Source organism: Microtus oregoni, unplaced genomic scaffold (genome assembly GCF_018167655.1).
Source record: "Microtus oregoni isolate MIOR12 unplaced genomic scaffold, Mior012 000001F_ref0000356, whole genome shotgun sequence".
Taxonomy (NCBI): domain Eukaryota; kingdom Metazoa; phylum Chordata; class Mammalia; order Rodentia; family Cricetidae; genus Microtus; species Microtus oregoni.
This window is the reverse complement of record NW_024543060.1, coordinates 11,389,766-11,407,227: the sequence shown is the minus strand read 5'-3', so window position 1 is coordinate 11,407,227 and position 17,462 is coordinate 11,389,766.

The following is a 17,462-nucleotide window of genomic DNA, read 5'->3' as shown; positions in this document are numbered from 1 at the left end:
GTAAGGGGGACCACCAAAGAAGCAGACCTGAAAACAGGATATAGGTCTTCTATCTATCTCTTTTGAAGGAGAGGCCAGCAGCGCTGAGAGGGGAGTGGGGGAGCAGATGGAGAAATACCAGCATGTTATAATGAGTGTATTTTCAGCCCGGGTATCTTAGAAGTCTAGAAGCCAGGGCAAAGTACGTATCTCAAATCTAACCTGCCTGAGAGGTGAGGAATCGGGGACATGTACCCACCAGCTGCTGCCAGTCACTGTGGGAGGGCTGCCTGAATAAGGGCACAGCGATTCTCCGATCCCCATCCCTCCAACTAGAGTGAGCTCCAGCAGGCAGAGGTTCTGTTGCCAAGGCATGGAGTCTGATGCAGGGTTACCTGAAGGACTAGCTTTGCTATGGCTCAACTTTTTCTGTGCAGGACCAGGCCCACGGAGGTGATGTGGAGTACTATGGGCCTCTGAAATCTGCCTACTTCTGAAGGGGAAAATGTCAAAATGAGTATTCAGGGCAAACCTGCACATAGTGTATGAGCAAATAAGTCCTGATTATTTCATCTCTGAAGACCTCAAGGAGCTGGAGATGGGCAGGAAGAGCAGACAGAAATCACTAGAGTTGGCTTCTGTTGTCCCATGCATACATACATAAACATATACACACATACGATGAGCCATCAATTGACACATACATATACACATATGTGTGTATACATGTATGTATGTATGCATATATAATCATACCTAAGAGTGATGAGCTTAGTGATGAGAATGCTCTTGTATCCTTCAAACGAGACAGGAGCATCCTCATGCCATTGACCTGAGTACCCATCTTTTAGACAGTCCACTGTGTTCCAAGTCTCCTAGGAAGGAACGGGTACGTTCTTCCATTTCTGCAGCGCTGCTCTAGGCAAGAAGCTGTGCACAGTGGCTGAGTCTGGCTGAACTGTGCAGCCCTGTGGGCCTCATTATCTCCTCCAGTCACTTGCCCGAAGGCTCCTGGGTTCACTTCCTGGGAAACAAACCAAGACAACAGGAAGAGGGAAGCCAGCTGGGGGAAAACAAGGGACAATTACAAATGGCAAGTCTCAGCCCCTCCCCTCAACACAATTACTTTTCAAACAGGCCCTTTCCTTGGGACAGAGAATCTGCTGGGAGTGAAATGGCCGGGCTGGTCAGGGTGCAGAGAAGCGGGAAAGACAGCTGTTCAGAGCTGGGTAAGACAGAGCAGGCACATGTGGCTTGCTGGGAGACGACACAGGGGGTGGCCAGGGTGCTTGTCTCTGTTACCTTCTCCAGATGCCTGGTGCCTGTTGTTATGTCCTCCTTATCCACAGTGCCACCTCCACAGTGCCCTTTCCATCGCTCTGCTCCTGGAAGCGCGCAGCGTGTCTGATTTTGGTTCAGAAAGCAGCACAGGTATCACCTACCCCCAGGTTTCTTGCTCATAAAATGGGGAGTCTAGGGCCATTGCCAGCTCAGTGGGTGAAGTCACTTGTCACACAAGCCTGACAACCTGAGTTCCATCTCTGGGACTCACAGTGAGAGGAGAGAACTGATTGCTGAAAGTTGTCCTCTCACCTCCAAATGTACCTTTGCATCCTCATATGTTACACACACACACACACACACACACACACACAGAGAGAGAGAGAGAGAGAGAGAGAGAGAGAGAGAAGGAGTCAGAGACATAATAAATAAAATTTTTAAAAATAAGAGTCCAGCTAGCACTGTGTGTATGCGAAGGTTTCTGGGATGCCTGAGGCTGTCACTGTTAGTTAAGTGCTCAGTAGTGTCTGGTACCTGTAGGAACTGCATCACATGGAGTGGAAAACCAGGAGCCATCCTCCCCAACATCTGACCTGCTGAATGTTTCTAGGTCTCAGAACAACCTAGCTTGGTCAGGTTGTGTGTGTGTGTGTGTGTGTGTGTGTGTGTTTTGTTTTGTTTTTATTTCCACGTTCTGTCTCATTTATTTTAGAAATAAATGAAAGCATAATTCTGAGACGTATTTTAAAGGCATTTATTACAAACTTTTGTTTTCTTGACTGGGCCATACTTTAGACTAATACTTTAGTATTAGTCCAGGAGAGTGAAGACTTAGAAATCTTCTCTTATGCTTTTTAGAGGTTTCGAGAATGGTTTTATTTTCTCAATATACAATTATTCGTTCAAAAGGAATTGTTTCCTAGACGCGATCTCTAGAATGAGTCAGACCTCCAGAGGCATGTGCGTCTGTTAGGACTAGCACCTGAGCTGGCCTGACCTGCTGGGGATGAGAACATTGGATGACATTCATTGGCCTGGACAGATGCTGCACCTGCTTCTGTTTCAGGCTTTGTTGCTGTTAGCTGGAAACAGGACTGAGACAACTGTCCGTTCTGCTCACACTTGAAGCAGCTGTGAGCTTCCCGGGGGCAAAGCACACTGGAGAGCTAGACACCAGAGTTGTGTTTGACTCTCAGCTCGCACTCCCAGCTGCTTCATTTGGTCTCCAGCTCCTTCCCCAGCTGCCACTTACTATCGTCTGTGGGCATACATGAACCTCGGGAGACTGAGCAAAAGCATTCTGAGCCTTCTGGGTTTAGTCAACAGAGGACATAGATGGGACATCAGGTCAGAATATTGATTCTCTTGGCTCTCTCTTCCTGGCCTATAGATGATGAGAAAAGAACACCCCTATGCAAGATTGCTCTTCCCCAAGGACTGCCTAATGCTACTGTTTTTTTCCATTGACCTGTCCCTCCTTTGTCCTGAGGGTTGAAATATAAAAACTAAGGCTGTTACCCCTGCCTACATATATTTTCCTGCTCAGTTCAAGTAGCCATGCTATAACTTTGTAAACTAACTCTCATATTTATCTTTGTTCTACCGTTTATATGCTCCTTCCCAGTACCAACGAGTTAGTGGAATATGGGGGTTACTTGAGGTTTATATCCCAACTTGATTTTTTTTTATTGAGCTATACATTTTTCTCCACTCCCCTCCCTTCTTCCCCTAACCCTTTCTACCCGCTCCTGTGACTCCCACGCTCCCAATTTACTCAGGAGATCTTGTCTTTTTCTCCTTCCTATGTAGTTCCACGTATGTCTGTCTTAGATGTGACCTTGGAAAGAAGACCCCCAGGTCTAGATACTCCAGGGTTTTGTAATATGAATGAGCACATCTTTCTGACTGACACACAGATGCCTTACAACAGGGCAGGAAACCGAGCGTGTCCTTGGTGGTGTGATCTCTGATTGCTCAGCTCTGTCTAGGGAGACAGATCGAGAAGCAGAAGGAGGCAGTCCAGAAAGAATCACTGGCAGAAATGCAGTCCCCATGTCAGCCTGCAGGGGGCTCAGAGGCAATTAAAGCTCAACCTGGTATATGGTTGATCCAACCAGAGAGAAATTTTAAGGAAATAAGATTAGTCAGCATTTTTTCACAGTGGCTGAATTATGAACTGTGTTAAATAAGCAACAGATGAATGGATAAAGAAAGCGTCGTCAGAGAACAGCTTATCACGTGATGTCCTGCCTCAGCTGATTCATCTACAACACAGCTCCCACACCTGGGACTCAGGGAACATTGATGAAGAGAGGGCAGAAAGACTCTACGGGCCATAGAAACGGGAAGTCTGCTGTGAGACTGCATCTCCTGGAAACGGCAGGGAAGCTACCCTCATGGAGTCTCACCAACATGGCTGCCTAAACACGACCTGAACAAGGATGGCACCAATACACATGCTAATATGGACAGGGGAAATCTAAAAAGAACCCAGTCCTAGACATAGAAATACAGGCAACTAAGGGACACTGAAAGTAGGAGAAACAGTCTTCCCTAGGGAAGAGACTCTCCTCACAATTGATTATCTAATGCCAAATGTCAGCCCTGAATCACATACCAGCAAATCACATTATAAAGACTGGGCAGCTTGTGTTTATGTATTTAGGATATACATATATCATATAAAGACAAAAGATGCCATACACACACACACACACACACACACACACACACGTGGCCGTAAATTTGAGAGTAAGGGGGTATATATGGGAGGGATTGGAGGAAGGAAAAGGAAGAGAAAAATAATGTAAGAATATTTTAATTAAAAATATTAATTGAAAAAAGAGTATTCAACAATATAGCAGTAGGAAAAATAAAAATGCTATTTTTTCAACTTATGCACAGACCATGTCTTAGCAAAGTAGCAGACTATGGCAAGGATTGAAGCTATGAAAAAGAATCCTAACACTAATACATAAGAGTAAGTTCAATTCAAATTAGAATTCTCTGCATGGAAAAATTGTTTTAGGTATGCCCTCCTCCAAAACTACCAGAACAAGAAAGAAAAAAATGTGAATACACATACACACACACACACACACACACACATAATTTTGAGTCCTATATACACATACCACATGCATGACAAGGCAGTGAAGGAGAGTACTTGGGAAAAGGAAGGAGAGAGGGGCTCCAGGACAGAGTGGTGAGGGGTTGAATACACTCAAAGCACATGAGCCAAAATCAAAGATGCTACGAAGGAGTCAGGAAGATGGCTGTGTGTGTAAGGCTTACTGTGCAGGAGTGAGGATCACGATTTGGATACCCAGAACAGATGTTCTGGTCAAGCTGAATGCAGTAGCTTGAGTTTGTACTCCCAGCCCTCCAAAGATAATGGGAGGTGGAGACAGGACATTGCTTGAAGGCTTGCAGGCCAGGTAGCCTGTGCACAAATGAACTCAGACAAGAGAGAAGATGAGGACTGACAATAGAGGCCTTTGACCCCCACAGGGGTGCTATGCAATACAAGCAAGAGCGTGCACACCCATGCATGCGCATGCACACACACAACACACGGGGGGGGGGATGTTATAAAACCTATTGCTTTGTCTAATAAACACACATTAATAAAAATGTAAAGCAAAATAATTGGGTAGGCAGTGGCTAAGGCTACTAAAGGAAGTCAGGGGATGGGAAAAGCACCGAAACACTTATTTCCAAAGAAGCAAAGGCACAGCCTTTGTTCAATGGGATATTTGCCAAGAAGGGCTCAAGCCTAGAATTCCATAAGAAGTTTGGAATCTTGAAGACATCCATGAGTTCTATTAAAATCTGAAAATTTTCTCCATATTTCCAACTCAGCTCTTCTTGAATTTGATATCTGTTGGAACTGTGGATGGAGTTAATTTTCATGAAGAGGTGTTGGAGGGCCTCTTTGGCACACCCTCTTACTCCTCTTGACTTAGCTCCTTGTTCTGGCAATTGTGAAGATGTGTGACTGGACCACAGCCCTCCCTAGCCTCTGATTTACCTCTCAGTGTCCACACTTGATCTTCCCTAGCTATGTCTCCTAAGGTGCCCTGGGGACCTGTGTAGTCGCAATGCCTCCAACATGCATTAGGAAGAACAATGGGAGTGGCTGATTCTCAGGTGAAGTCCTTTACTCATGAGTCAGAACCAGGACATCCGTCTTTTCACTTCTCCGTCTTGCATTATGTTGAAGTTGAATATTCTCTTCAGAGATGCCTGCAGGGATTCCATTCCAGCTACACCGTTACTGAGTCAACTCTACAGCAGCCCCTGGGACAGACTATTTTCCTCTTTCCTCTTCTCATTCCTTCTGTCTGAGGATTCACTACTTAATGTGAACTACCAGGCTGGGGATCTGGCTCAGGAAAGTGCTTGCCTTGCAGGTACAGGGACCTGAGTTTGGATTCCCAGAACCCATGTGTAAAGCTGGGGGCAAACTGAGCACAGTGGCACACACCTTCAATCAGAGGCAGAGGAGGGCAGTTATCTGAGTTCACGGACAGCCTGGTTTACATGGCAAGCTCCATGCCAGCTAGGACTGTTCAGTGAGATCCCATCTAAAAAATAATAAAATAAAATATAAAAGAGGAACCTGGGTGCAGCTGGGTACCTGTAATCCCAGTGATGGTGACCTGGCACGTTCCCAGCTGGTCTGACCTATGTGGCATGCTTTCAGGCCAATGAGAGGCTTTGCCTCAAACAAACAAACAAAGAAAAAGTGGAAAATACCTAAGATGCATACCTAGCATTGTGCTCTGACCTTCACACACATGCCCTATTTCCGGATGCACCTACATTCACGGGAGCACTCCCCATGAATACACAGGAAAAAGGAGAACAAATGATCTACTGGAAAATCCTTGCCACAAGTTTTGTGTTGCCAAGGGAACCCCAGAGAAGCCATCATTTTGTTTGTAGAATTTTACTGTTGCTTTTTATGTTACTTTAATGAATATAGTTTATGCCCTCTTAATAATACACAAATAGCTAGGAATGAGCCCTTCATAAACAAGATCACCATTTCAATGACGAGTCTCTAGGCAACATCTTCCCCCATGAGCTGTGCATCCCAACAAGGCTAGCATATGTTGGTGGAGGATGGTTCAGTGGAGAGAGCAATAAAGTGGGAGGAAGGAGCATAAAGTCCTCGATCCAACTCTTCTACCACCTAATCACATGATTAAAAATACTTGCTTAACAGCTTTATTGAGTTATAACTTATAGGCTTTAAAGCTTACCAAATTAAACTATATAATTCAATGGGCTTAAACATATATCTGGAGTTGTACACTATAATCTAGTTTTAGAGCAAAATAAATCCAGCAGTCATTACATACTCCCCAGTGATTCCTCCCAGTCCCTGTGCCCCCCAATTCCTCAGCCCTGAACAGTTACTGATTACTGCCTATTCCTATGCAATATTCAATTCTAGACATTTCATAGAAGTGAGATCACACCATTGATGGGTTGTTTACTTTTTCTGACTGTCCTCTTTGGCTTAACAGTATGCTTAGACTAATCATCCGTATTGGAGTATTAGTTTCTTAAATTAAATTTTATTTAGTTTTTGCTCTCATTTTTATTTTATTTTTTTAAAAAGAAAACAAACTATCTTTTTGAAAATTTTACATACCAATCCCAGTTCCCACTCCCTCCCCTCCTTCTATCCCCTCCACGTGCCCCCCTAACCCTCATCCACTCCTCAGAGAGGGTAAGACACATTGCTCTAAAGGAGGATGAAGGCCCTCCCCACTATATCCAGGTTGAACAAAGTATCCATTCAAAGAGAATGTGATGGAGGAAGGTCATTGGTTAAAAAAATAAAGAAACTGCTTGGCTGGCCCTCATAGGTTAGAACACAGGTGGGTGGAGAAAAGAGAACAGAATGCTGGGAGGAAGAGGAAGTGAGCTCAGACTTACAGCTTTCCTCTCGGGAGCAGACACCTCAGAAGAGATGCCATGCTTGGCTCTCTGAAGCAGACATGATTCAGCTCCGACCCAGGATGGACGTAGGCTAGAATCTTCCCCGTAAGCGCACCTTGGGGTGCAACACAGATGATTAGAAATGGGCTAAATTAATATGTGAGAATTAGCCTAGAAGAGGCTAGATAGAAATGGGCCAAGCAGTGTTTAAAGGAATACAGTTTTCCGTGTAATTATTTCGGGGCATAAGCTAGAGCTGGCCATGTGGGCGGCCAGGTGCCGGGGACGCAGCCCCGCCACTTGTATCACTACAAAATGGGACGTTGGGCGCCAACTGAAGGCGTAAGTCACAAACAATGCCACACCAATTTGGAATTATGATTAATAGGGTGGTATTTATTTAAAGGGAAAAAAACTTACAGGTCACCGTCCCAGACAACAGCCCTCTACACAACCTGGAAGGGAGTCTAGTCGCCGGAGGAGCAGGAAGTGAAGAGAGAGAGGAGAGGGAAGTGGCCGCTTTTTTAAAGGGAGAGAGACCACGCCCCAATGGGCTGGTGTCTCAGCGGCGATAGGCTGGAGGAGTGGGAGGACCTCCCGCAACAAGAATGGATTTCAAAAAGCTAGTACAAGCAACAGGGACAAATCCTGGTGCCACTGCCAGTGGCCCTGCAGTCTTCCCCAGCCATGCAACTGTCACCCACATTTAGAGGATCTAGTTTTGTCTTATGCTGGTTCCTTCCCTGTCCACTCGGAGTTGGTGAGCTGTTATTAGCTCAGGTAAGCTGTTTCAGTGGGTGTCCAAGTTTTATTCAGTTTTATGTTACGCGTATGAGCATTTTGCCTGCATATACATACATGTGCCTGTGAGACTGGAAGAGACCTAGGATCCCCTGGAACTGGAATTTTACAGATGGTTGTGAACACTGTGTGGTGTTGGGAACTTAACTAGGAGCCTCTGCAAGAGCAAAAGGTGCTCTTAACCATGGGGCCATCTCTCCAGCTCCTGGAATATTATTTGCTAGATTTTATAACTATCAACTTCTTGGGCCCGGCTTTCTCCTTTATACACTGGAAGAGCCTTCCAGATCTTCTTAGCCTTTGGAGCCCAATAAAGTAACAACAACGTCAGAGAGTCCTGGAGGGAAAGGGGTTCCAATGTTTATTTTAAAACTCCAGCTTTGGGGTAAACCAACCAACCAACCAAACAAAACACAGAGATGATAATTAACGTCTATCTCTGCGCTCTTCTTCGACAGTTGGTGCCCGTCTATGTGATGAAACCAATTACCTATGAGGAGTAATTGCAATCATTAATAGCCACAAACAAATGTGTCTATTCTGCAAGTAATTTGCAGTAACATTTAGTAATTGATAGTAATTTTTAGTAATTAAATACCAAGTAATTCATTTACCAAGGAACACAGCCATTTTATGGGGTTCCTTGGTGCGCCCACAGCAGATCTTAATTATATAACCCACACACAGGGAATATTCCTGCCATTTCTACAAAATATAGACAATGTGCTCTTCTCAGTAAGCCCCAACAGAGAGAAGGAGAGAAGGAAGGAGCAATTTCCTGGGGCAGAAGTAATTAAAAGAACGGTGCTACCTTTTGGATCCACAAAGTTGCTGAACGAGGCCCTTTAGATTTATTTATTTCATTTTTGTCTACGAAGCACCATCTAAGTGAAATCTGGGTCACAGCAACTTATTTCTGTCTCCTTTTAAATGTTTTGGCGGCTCGGCTTTTCCTAGGCATGTCACAACTTCACAAAGAGGCAGACTGTAGCTGGGAACACTCTCAGGAACCCACTTTCTCCCCTTAAGACAGCATCTGAAGTTTGGACCTTGGTATAAATTGTCACCCACACCTCAGTTTCATTCTGAAATCTGCCTCTTCACATGGCCTGTGAGGTGGAGGAAGCTGAACTGGAGGGCAGATCTCTGTTGTTGTCCCAGCCATTGCAAGTTCATCGCCAGTTCTTGCTAGAGGCTGGTTCGAGATGCCAGAGTATAAGTGATCATGCGATCTTTGTTGCTCTGATCACAGTGAAGGAAAGAACGCTTGTTCTGTGATAGCAGGGAGAACTCATTTCACCTCCTACTCGGCAGGATGGGAACAAAGTAATGTGCCTGTTCAGAGGACTGCAGGCAGTCATCCTGGCTTGTGGAAAACCTAAGAGCAAAGCTCTACTCAGAGATTGATAGAGGTAGAGAGATTTTTAGAGAAGCAGGATCTGCATCCTAGCATGACGGGAGTACAACTTCAGGGCTTCCAGCTAGCTAGGAAACGTAGGTTTTCTTGTTTTTTTTGTTTTGTTTTGTTTTATCTAATTTGAACTTGCTTTTCCGTTACTAGCAGCCCCCAGCATCTTAACTCACTGGCCACCAGTTCCTCTCTTTCAGCCTTGGCTAATGTCTCCATTCTTAAACCCTGCCTCCCCACCTTGCCTCATGCACAGTCCGCACAGCTTACAAGGCTTCCCACCTCTCCACTCTGTGAGCAAAGCTAGGAGCGTTCAATATTATTTCCAAGAGTGTGTCTTTTCCAGAGCTTGAGTCAAAGTCAGCAGTACATGGCCTGAGCACCTATGGTGGTGCTCCTCATCCATGGCTGGCAGACACGCATCTTATCAACCAGACTGGACCACAGAGGGATGTGACATGTGACCTGACGGGCTGGAAGAGGGATGAACCAGAACCTGTAGACAATTTCACCACGCGGTCTGGAAAACATGAAAGGCATTCAGAAGAGGGGAGAGTTGCCTGAGCAAGGTTGACTGGGAAGGCATGGGACCATTTTGAGGAGAGGGAACCAGCACTGTCCTTTGATAAAGGCTATGTGTGAATTTCTTCTTTGATTTGTTCTCTTTTATTTATTGATCATCTATAGCATTATAAGCATTTTGCCAAGTTGTTTCTTTCCCACGTCTATCTCATTTAATTTCAGGACAATTTCACAAAATAAAGCTTGGCTATTTCCTTTTCACAATTGAGGCCGCATATACTCAGACCATCTCCTACATAGATTTAAAGCAGTCACAATTCCCTGTAGCTACTATACTTATTTCTCAAAAAGCAGGGTCAGCAAATTGTGGGTGGGAAAGGTTTTAGGCTCCATGAGCTACACAACTTCCTGTGAGTGTTTCACTCTGTTCTAAATAAAAATTTACACACCCCACTGAAAATTGGATTTTCTATCATTCTCGTATGCCACAGACCATTAAATTCCTCTGTTCATTCTTTTCCCTCTTTGGGGGTTTGAATAAGAATGCCCCGATAGGCTCATATGTCTGAACACTCGGCCTCTGGTGGGTAGAAGTGTTTGGGAAGGATTAGAAGGTATAGCCTTGAGAAGGGGTGTCACTGGGGGTGGCCTTAGAGGTCTCAAATAAGCCCATGCTACTTCCAGTTAGTTGTCTTTCTCTGCCTCAGTCCTGTGGATCAGATGTGAGCTTACAGCTTCTGTTCCAGCACTATTCCTGCCTTCCTGCTGCCATGCTCCCTGTCATGTTGACTATGGACTCTACCCCTATGGAAACTTGAGCCCCAATTAAGTACTTTCTTCTATAAGTTGTCCTGGTCATGGTGTCTCTGCACAGCAATAGAAAAGTAACTAAGACACTGCCATGAAAAGCATGTAAATGTGTGTTAGTGAACCAGATATTCTCTATAGGCCATAATTTACCTAATTTACCATAATTTACCTAAACAAGATCCTTTTGTATTCATTTAAGAACATATAAAATAGAAGTTACCTTTGTAACAAAATGCTCTGTATATGATTAGCTATAGGCATGATACTGTCCACAGGATTTTTCAGGATTTAGTCACCTTCTATTACTGAAAATTAGTTAGTGAGACTGGGACTTGCAATATTGCCCAGGCTGGTCTTGAACTAAATAACTCAAGTGATTGCCCTACTTCAGCCTCCTAAGTAATTAGGGCCACAAACACACATCATTGTGTCTGGATCAAATTATGGATCATTCACGTGGTTGAATAACATCTCCCTGTCTCCTCCTTCCCAGAGCCCCTAGCAACCACCATTCTACTCTGTTTCCATGAGTCTATTATAGGCTCCTCATCTGGGTGGAATTCTTCAGGATCTGTCCAGTGAATGGCTGGTTTTACTCTACACAGTGTCCTCCTGGCTGCCCTTTAAAGTTTGTGTCTGTTGAGAGGTGGGCAGGGAGGCCTAGGGGTTTTTTCCCTTCCCATGTCTCCCTTCTCTCATCTCACCTCCAGAAGCTCAAGACTGGCGATGGAAATGTCTCCAGGCGCACCCTTGACTGCCAGCGGCCATGCTCCGTTGCTTGCCTTCAACCTGTTTATTCAGGCAAGACATACTTTTAATTTAGCAATATGCAAAGGTCTCTGATGAAATCTGATGAAGAGCCTTCGCTTGCCCTTGTTCTTGAGCCAGAGGTAATTAGCCACAGCCCAGCCCCACCTTCTATTCTGTACTGTATTGAACAATACCAAGCCTGAGTCTCTTTACAGAATCAGGACACTCGGGCACCGAATCAATTAAAAGGGAAACACTTTTGCTACATAAATGGCAACAAGCCGTGAAAAAGTAACAGATGGGATGGGGGTAAGGTAAGGGGGAGAGGAAGCAAGGCAGGAAAAGAGGGAGAAAGGAAGGAGGGATGGAGGGAGTGATAGAGAGAGGGATGGAGGGAAAGAGAAAGATAGAGAGGGGGATGAAGGGAGGGAGAGAGAGAGAGAGAGAGAGAGAGAGAGAGAGAGAGAGAATCTGCCAGTGTTCACAGTGCAGATCATGTTGCAAGGATTTTCTCACACTTTTTTGGAGGGGGGGAAAGACACATCACCACCAGACCACCAGCTGGGCCCAACACATTACCAATGTGTTACTCCCAAAGAAAATCACTGTTGGGAAGATTTTCACGTGAGCTGTAGCTGTACAATCAACAGTTCTCCTTTGAGTGTAAGCAGAAACGTGTCAGCCAGGTCTCCGGCGGGTGGAGTGTGCGCAGCCCCAGTGAGCCATGTCCGGAAGGGATGATTTATGAGGAGCGTTTTAGCTCCGTGTGATGTTACGTCTGTCTCATTTTCTTCTCCTGAAGTGAACAATCAAGCTAGACTTTTCTCAGGCAGGGGGTGACTGGGTGGTGGTGGGAGGCGTCATTAATCTCTGGGTTCTTCAGGAAAGCCAATTTGATCATTGGGCAATTGCAAGCTCTCTTAGTGCCTTGTTGCTTGTTAGCTTGGATATGTGCCCTCTGGAAACAGCACGCTGGGAAGCCTGGTCCACGTGCCAGACGTGAATGAGGAGGAGTGCCTGGGAATGGGGAGGTGTGGCTCCCCATCTCTTCAGAAGCTACCTGAGGCTGAGCTCTGGGTGGAGCAAACAGCTAGCTGCTAAGGATCACCCTGGTAAAACTGGGAACTGCAGTTTGCCTTGACTTCTCTTGTCTTTAGTCTCCAAGATACTGAAACAGAAATTTACGTGTGTGTGTGTGTGTGAGAGAGAGAGAGAGAGAGAGAGAGAGAGAGAGAGAGAGAGAGAGAGATCTGTTTGCTGGACAGCTGAGATACGGCCTCTGAACTCGGTCAGGAGGAACATTTATCTTGAGGTGCTAACATGCTTTTCACTTTGCAAAACACTTTTTTAAAAATATTATTTGTTTTTCATTTTTTGCTGATTCTCCATTTGCCCAGCAATCTTGAGAGGTCATTCAGTAAAACAAGGATAATAGTAATAACTTCTACCGAGTGTGTATGGTAAATTTTGTTATAATTATGAACAAAAATTTCTTCTTTCCATAGAAACAGAGTGATAAAATATAGTGGGGATGCTGTGTGTGGCACCTTCAGTCTCCCTTTGTCTCGCGTGAGGACACGGCTAGGATTAAATAGCTCAGGAGATCTCTCATCCAGAAGAGGCAGCAGGGTAGAACGTGGATTCTACCCCCCCGAGGCCAAAGGCACTGGAACAGAGTAAACATCAAGATTTTCCCCGGCTTCCCACCTAGGAATCATGTAGCTTAGTACTCTTTTGTCTTTAGAGAATCCAGTTTCCTTTTCTGGTACTGGCTATCATATCCACAACCTTGCATAGGCTAGGCAAGTGTTCTACCATTGGCCTATGGCTTCAACTCTTTTTCTAGCTATCGTTGGAGATCACGTCTTCTTACACTGCTTGGTCTGGTCTTTAGCTTCCCCAGTAGCCCAAACTGACCTTGAACTTGCAGCCCTCTTGCCTTAGCCTCTTAAGGGCTGGGATTATAGGCCTGCCCGACCAGACCTAGTTTGAAACAATTTTTGAGGAAAATATACCAGCTTTTCCAGGAAACGCCATGTCGCCAAGGTGTTAGTGTAGACCCATTCCTCAGACAGGGTGGAGGGTCACCCCAGAACCAGCTTCATATTGATCTTGTCATAGGTAATTGATGACAACCACGTATTAACCACATGCACACAAATTGATTTTCAGAGGTGCGATAATTAGATTTAATGCCTGCCGTGCCATGTATTTATGCGTTTAATTATCAGCTTCATTATGAATTTTAATGAAGCTATGGGGTATTCACGTCTCATTAGGAATGTGATTTTTTTATTATTATTCATTTACAGATAGTTTTGATTCTTCTGGTCTAGGAGCTGATTTTCACAGGTAAAGACTGTAACATGTCCTGGATGCTATTTCTGTTTTCTTTCTCTTATTTCCATGTGGCTATGTGTGGTGCCTGGAAAAAGAGATACGGGGTCTCCTCTCAAGGTCTTGTCCAGCCTGGTTAGACAGAAGGCGGAAGGGAAAGGAGTCTTCCTAGCAGGAAATCCCCATGCGATGCAGGGTTTCTCACCTGCGGTATTACAGAGAACAAGTGGGGGGAGGTGCACCAGATGAGAGCTGCTTCTAGAGGCGAGGGAGCAAGATGAGGGATGTGTCGATCGTTTCCCCAGCCTTGCCCACTTTAAACATGAACTCTGCCTCAGCAGGGCCGGAATCCGCATGCTCTGTTGTGAGTTGGCCTGTTATTACCGGGACAGTGCTTGGGCCCCAGCCGGGATTACTGCGGCAGCGTTCACTCGCAATTTGGAGTCTGGGCCACAGGGAAATTGCAGACAATTTGGATGAAAATGGTTGGAAAATTGCAGTGTTTAGGCCTCTCCCACCAGCCCCTTCAGGTTTTTTTTCTTACTTTCTTTCTTATTTCTTTTTCTTTCCCTTTCACTCCCTCCTCCCGCCCCCGAAATTACTTTAGAAGCAGGGAACAACAGGCTAGACTAGCTGGATTTTCTTCCCCCGGTCTATGATGTATTTTATAAACAAACATGTAAATGGATACAGAATTTAACCACCCTCAGACAAAGTGGCTGAAGACAGGAGAAGGGGAACCAGTCAGGCTCCCTGTGAGAAGGCAGAGTCACTGGAGTGCTGGGGACTATTTGTCCTGGTTAATTGAATTTCTGATGGGAGAGATGAGTTTACCGGGAGACCTTTACTCTCTTGCAGATTGTTCGAAAATGAACCCACTTACCTAGCTCCTCGGTTAATTAATTATTTAAAATTTTCAAACCCTGTTTAATTCCAAGAAAGAATTTGAGGAAACGGCCTTATTAATAGTAGATTAATGACATCTTTTCATTGGTCATTGAGATTCATGGTCACGGTGCTCGAAGTATTTATCATTGTTCTGCACAATAAATGGGAGGGCGTTACACGGAGGATGCGAATTGTACAGATTGTCAGTTATAATAGACATTAGCTGTTCCCATCCGCGGGCCCACTCACTATGTGTCTCTTCTACAGTGTCCGCTTGATCTTTGGTCTTCATTTAAGAGCTGTCACAATAGGCAGTGAGTTCTATTTTGGGACAGAGCTAATTATTATAAGTTTCTCCCACAGTATCAGGCTAATGTCTATTTCCCCCTCAGTCATCGGTTCTAATTTGTGATTCGCTGAGGGAACTGAGGGGGATGCTACCCTGGGGTGGGCACAGAGCAGGATGCCATGCTTGCTGTCTGGCTTGTGTTGAGCAGAGTCTTGGTGATATGATAACAGGCTGGGGTGAGGTGAGTAAGCCTTGGATCTGTGTTGCTTTGTTGCTGAAGCTTGGAGGTACAAGTTGGCAGACAGACTGGTGACTGGGGTCACTGTAAGCTTAGCTTTGCATCAGGAGAGTGTTACATTGTTTCGTCACTGTGACAAATGCCTAAGAAAAACAAGTTAAAGATTTATTTTGCCTCATGGCAAAGCACAAATGTTAGGATAGCAGCACGTGGCTAAGTTACACTGTTCAGTTCCTGGTGGCCAGGAAGGAGGATGGGGGATAGATAGCTCAGTTGATGGGGAAATTCTATAAACCAATCACATCTAGTTAGGGTGTGGCTACCTGAGGCCTAGGTAGAAAAACTGGGAGGACCCAGGTGCCCGCAGGACAGATAAAATGCCTGACCTTCCACTCTTGTAGGGTGAGTTTCCCCTTTTTAACCATTAAAATATAACTGTTATTCTTGAGCTGGCCTGGTTATTTATTGTTCAGACCTAATTCACAACACTCAGGAACACGATAAAAGCCCCCATCATGCCACATCTTCTATTTCCTACTATATCCCAACAATACCATCATACCATGACTTTCTCCAGGGAATTAGTCAATGATTAGTCAGAGACCCACTGCGTGACCCATTTGCCTCCCAACGATGGGATCCACCACCCGAGGACCAAGCCTTCAATATAAACATTACGGGGAAACGTTTCGTATCTAAGCCATAATGGAGACGCAATGAGCTTGATGAGCCAGGCAAGACCACAGGAGAAGCCCACAGAGAATTGGGCTGGAAGGTGGCTGTGAAGAAGGTGGCCATGAAAGACAGAAAGGAAGCCAGGAGAACTTAAGGCACTGCCAAGAATGCTTTGAGAAGGAAGGAAAGGGTCTGGAGAGATAGCTCAGTCTGTTAAACATTTGCCCTCAACCATGAAGACCCTAGAACAGGTGTGGCGGTACATGTTATGCAATCCTAGCCAAGGGAAGGTAGAGACAGGAGGATCTCTGGGGCCTGTTGGCAAGCCAGCCTGTCTTCCTTGGCTAGTTTTAGGCCAATGAGGGAGTTTGTCTAAAATAAATAAATTGATAATAAAGACTGGGCAGCTGCTGAAGAAGTGACATCAAAGGCCTCCACAGGCATGTGTGCACTTGTACACATACACGCGTGCGTGTGCACGTGTGTGTGTTTGTGTCTGTGTCGGTGTGCTTTTGTTGAGTCAAATCTCCCTGGAAGACAATTATTTGCTTTAAGAAGAATTTTTTTCTTTTTTCTATGTGCATATATGGTGTGTATATGTGTGGGTATGTGTGCACATTTGTATGTGGGAATGTGGCATGTGCTCAAACACCTATGCATACAAGTTCACTTCCACCCCCTCCACTACACATCCACAGACACACGAAGGAAGCTAGGGCGGGGGCTAGGACTGGTGGTTTATAACTGTAACCCTAGCAACTCAGAGGCTGAGACAAAAGGATCGCCAAGAGTCTGAAGACATCCCAGTAATGTAACAAGTTCCAGCCAGCCTGGGTTAATAAAACAACCTAACAAACAAGAAACACATGAATGACATAGCTCAGGGGTGAAGCACTCGTCTAGCATGTGCGCGACCCTGGGTTCAATCCGCAGCATTGCCAGCAAGTAAACAAACAGAAAACACACAGAGGAAGTGGCCACTAACAGACTAAGAGGTCTAGCCTGCTCTCCATGCCATGGGCAGACCCCAGGAGTCGTTGTCACTGCTGAAATAGCCCTGGTTGAACTGGAAATGATCATGGTCATTCCACGCTTCCAGAATGGAATCAGAGGGCAGCAGGTGTCATTTCTCTCCCTCTGGTCATTTAGGTTCACTGGGTCTCAGAGGATCCCAGGTGACGACATGGTAAATCCTCACCTTCTTCCTCAGTCCCCAAAGGTGGAGCCTCTGTGACAGACCAGATGGACAGGTAGAGCTGCACTACTTCCCCATGAGGGCTCTGACCACCAACCAACCCTTTATAGGCAGGACACCCTTATAGGAACCAAAACTGAAAGCCACTAAGCCTTGAATCAGGGACCCGTGAGAAAGATGGGCATTTTCATTTCCAGAGCGGGTTCCTGGTTTATGGCGGCCTCCATGTTTGCTTATAACTAACTTGTTCTTATATCTCTGACTTCTCTCTGTCTCTCTCCTCCTCTCTTTTCCCCTTCCCGTCCTGTCCTCTCTCTCCCCCCACCCACATCAGAGT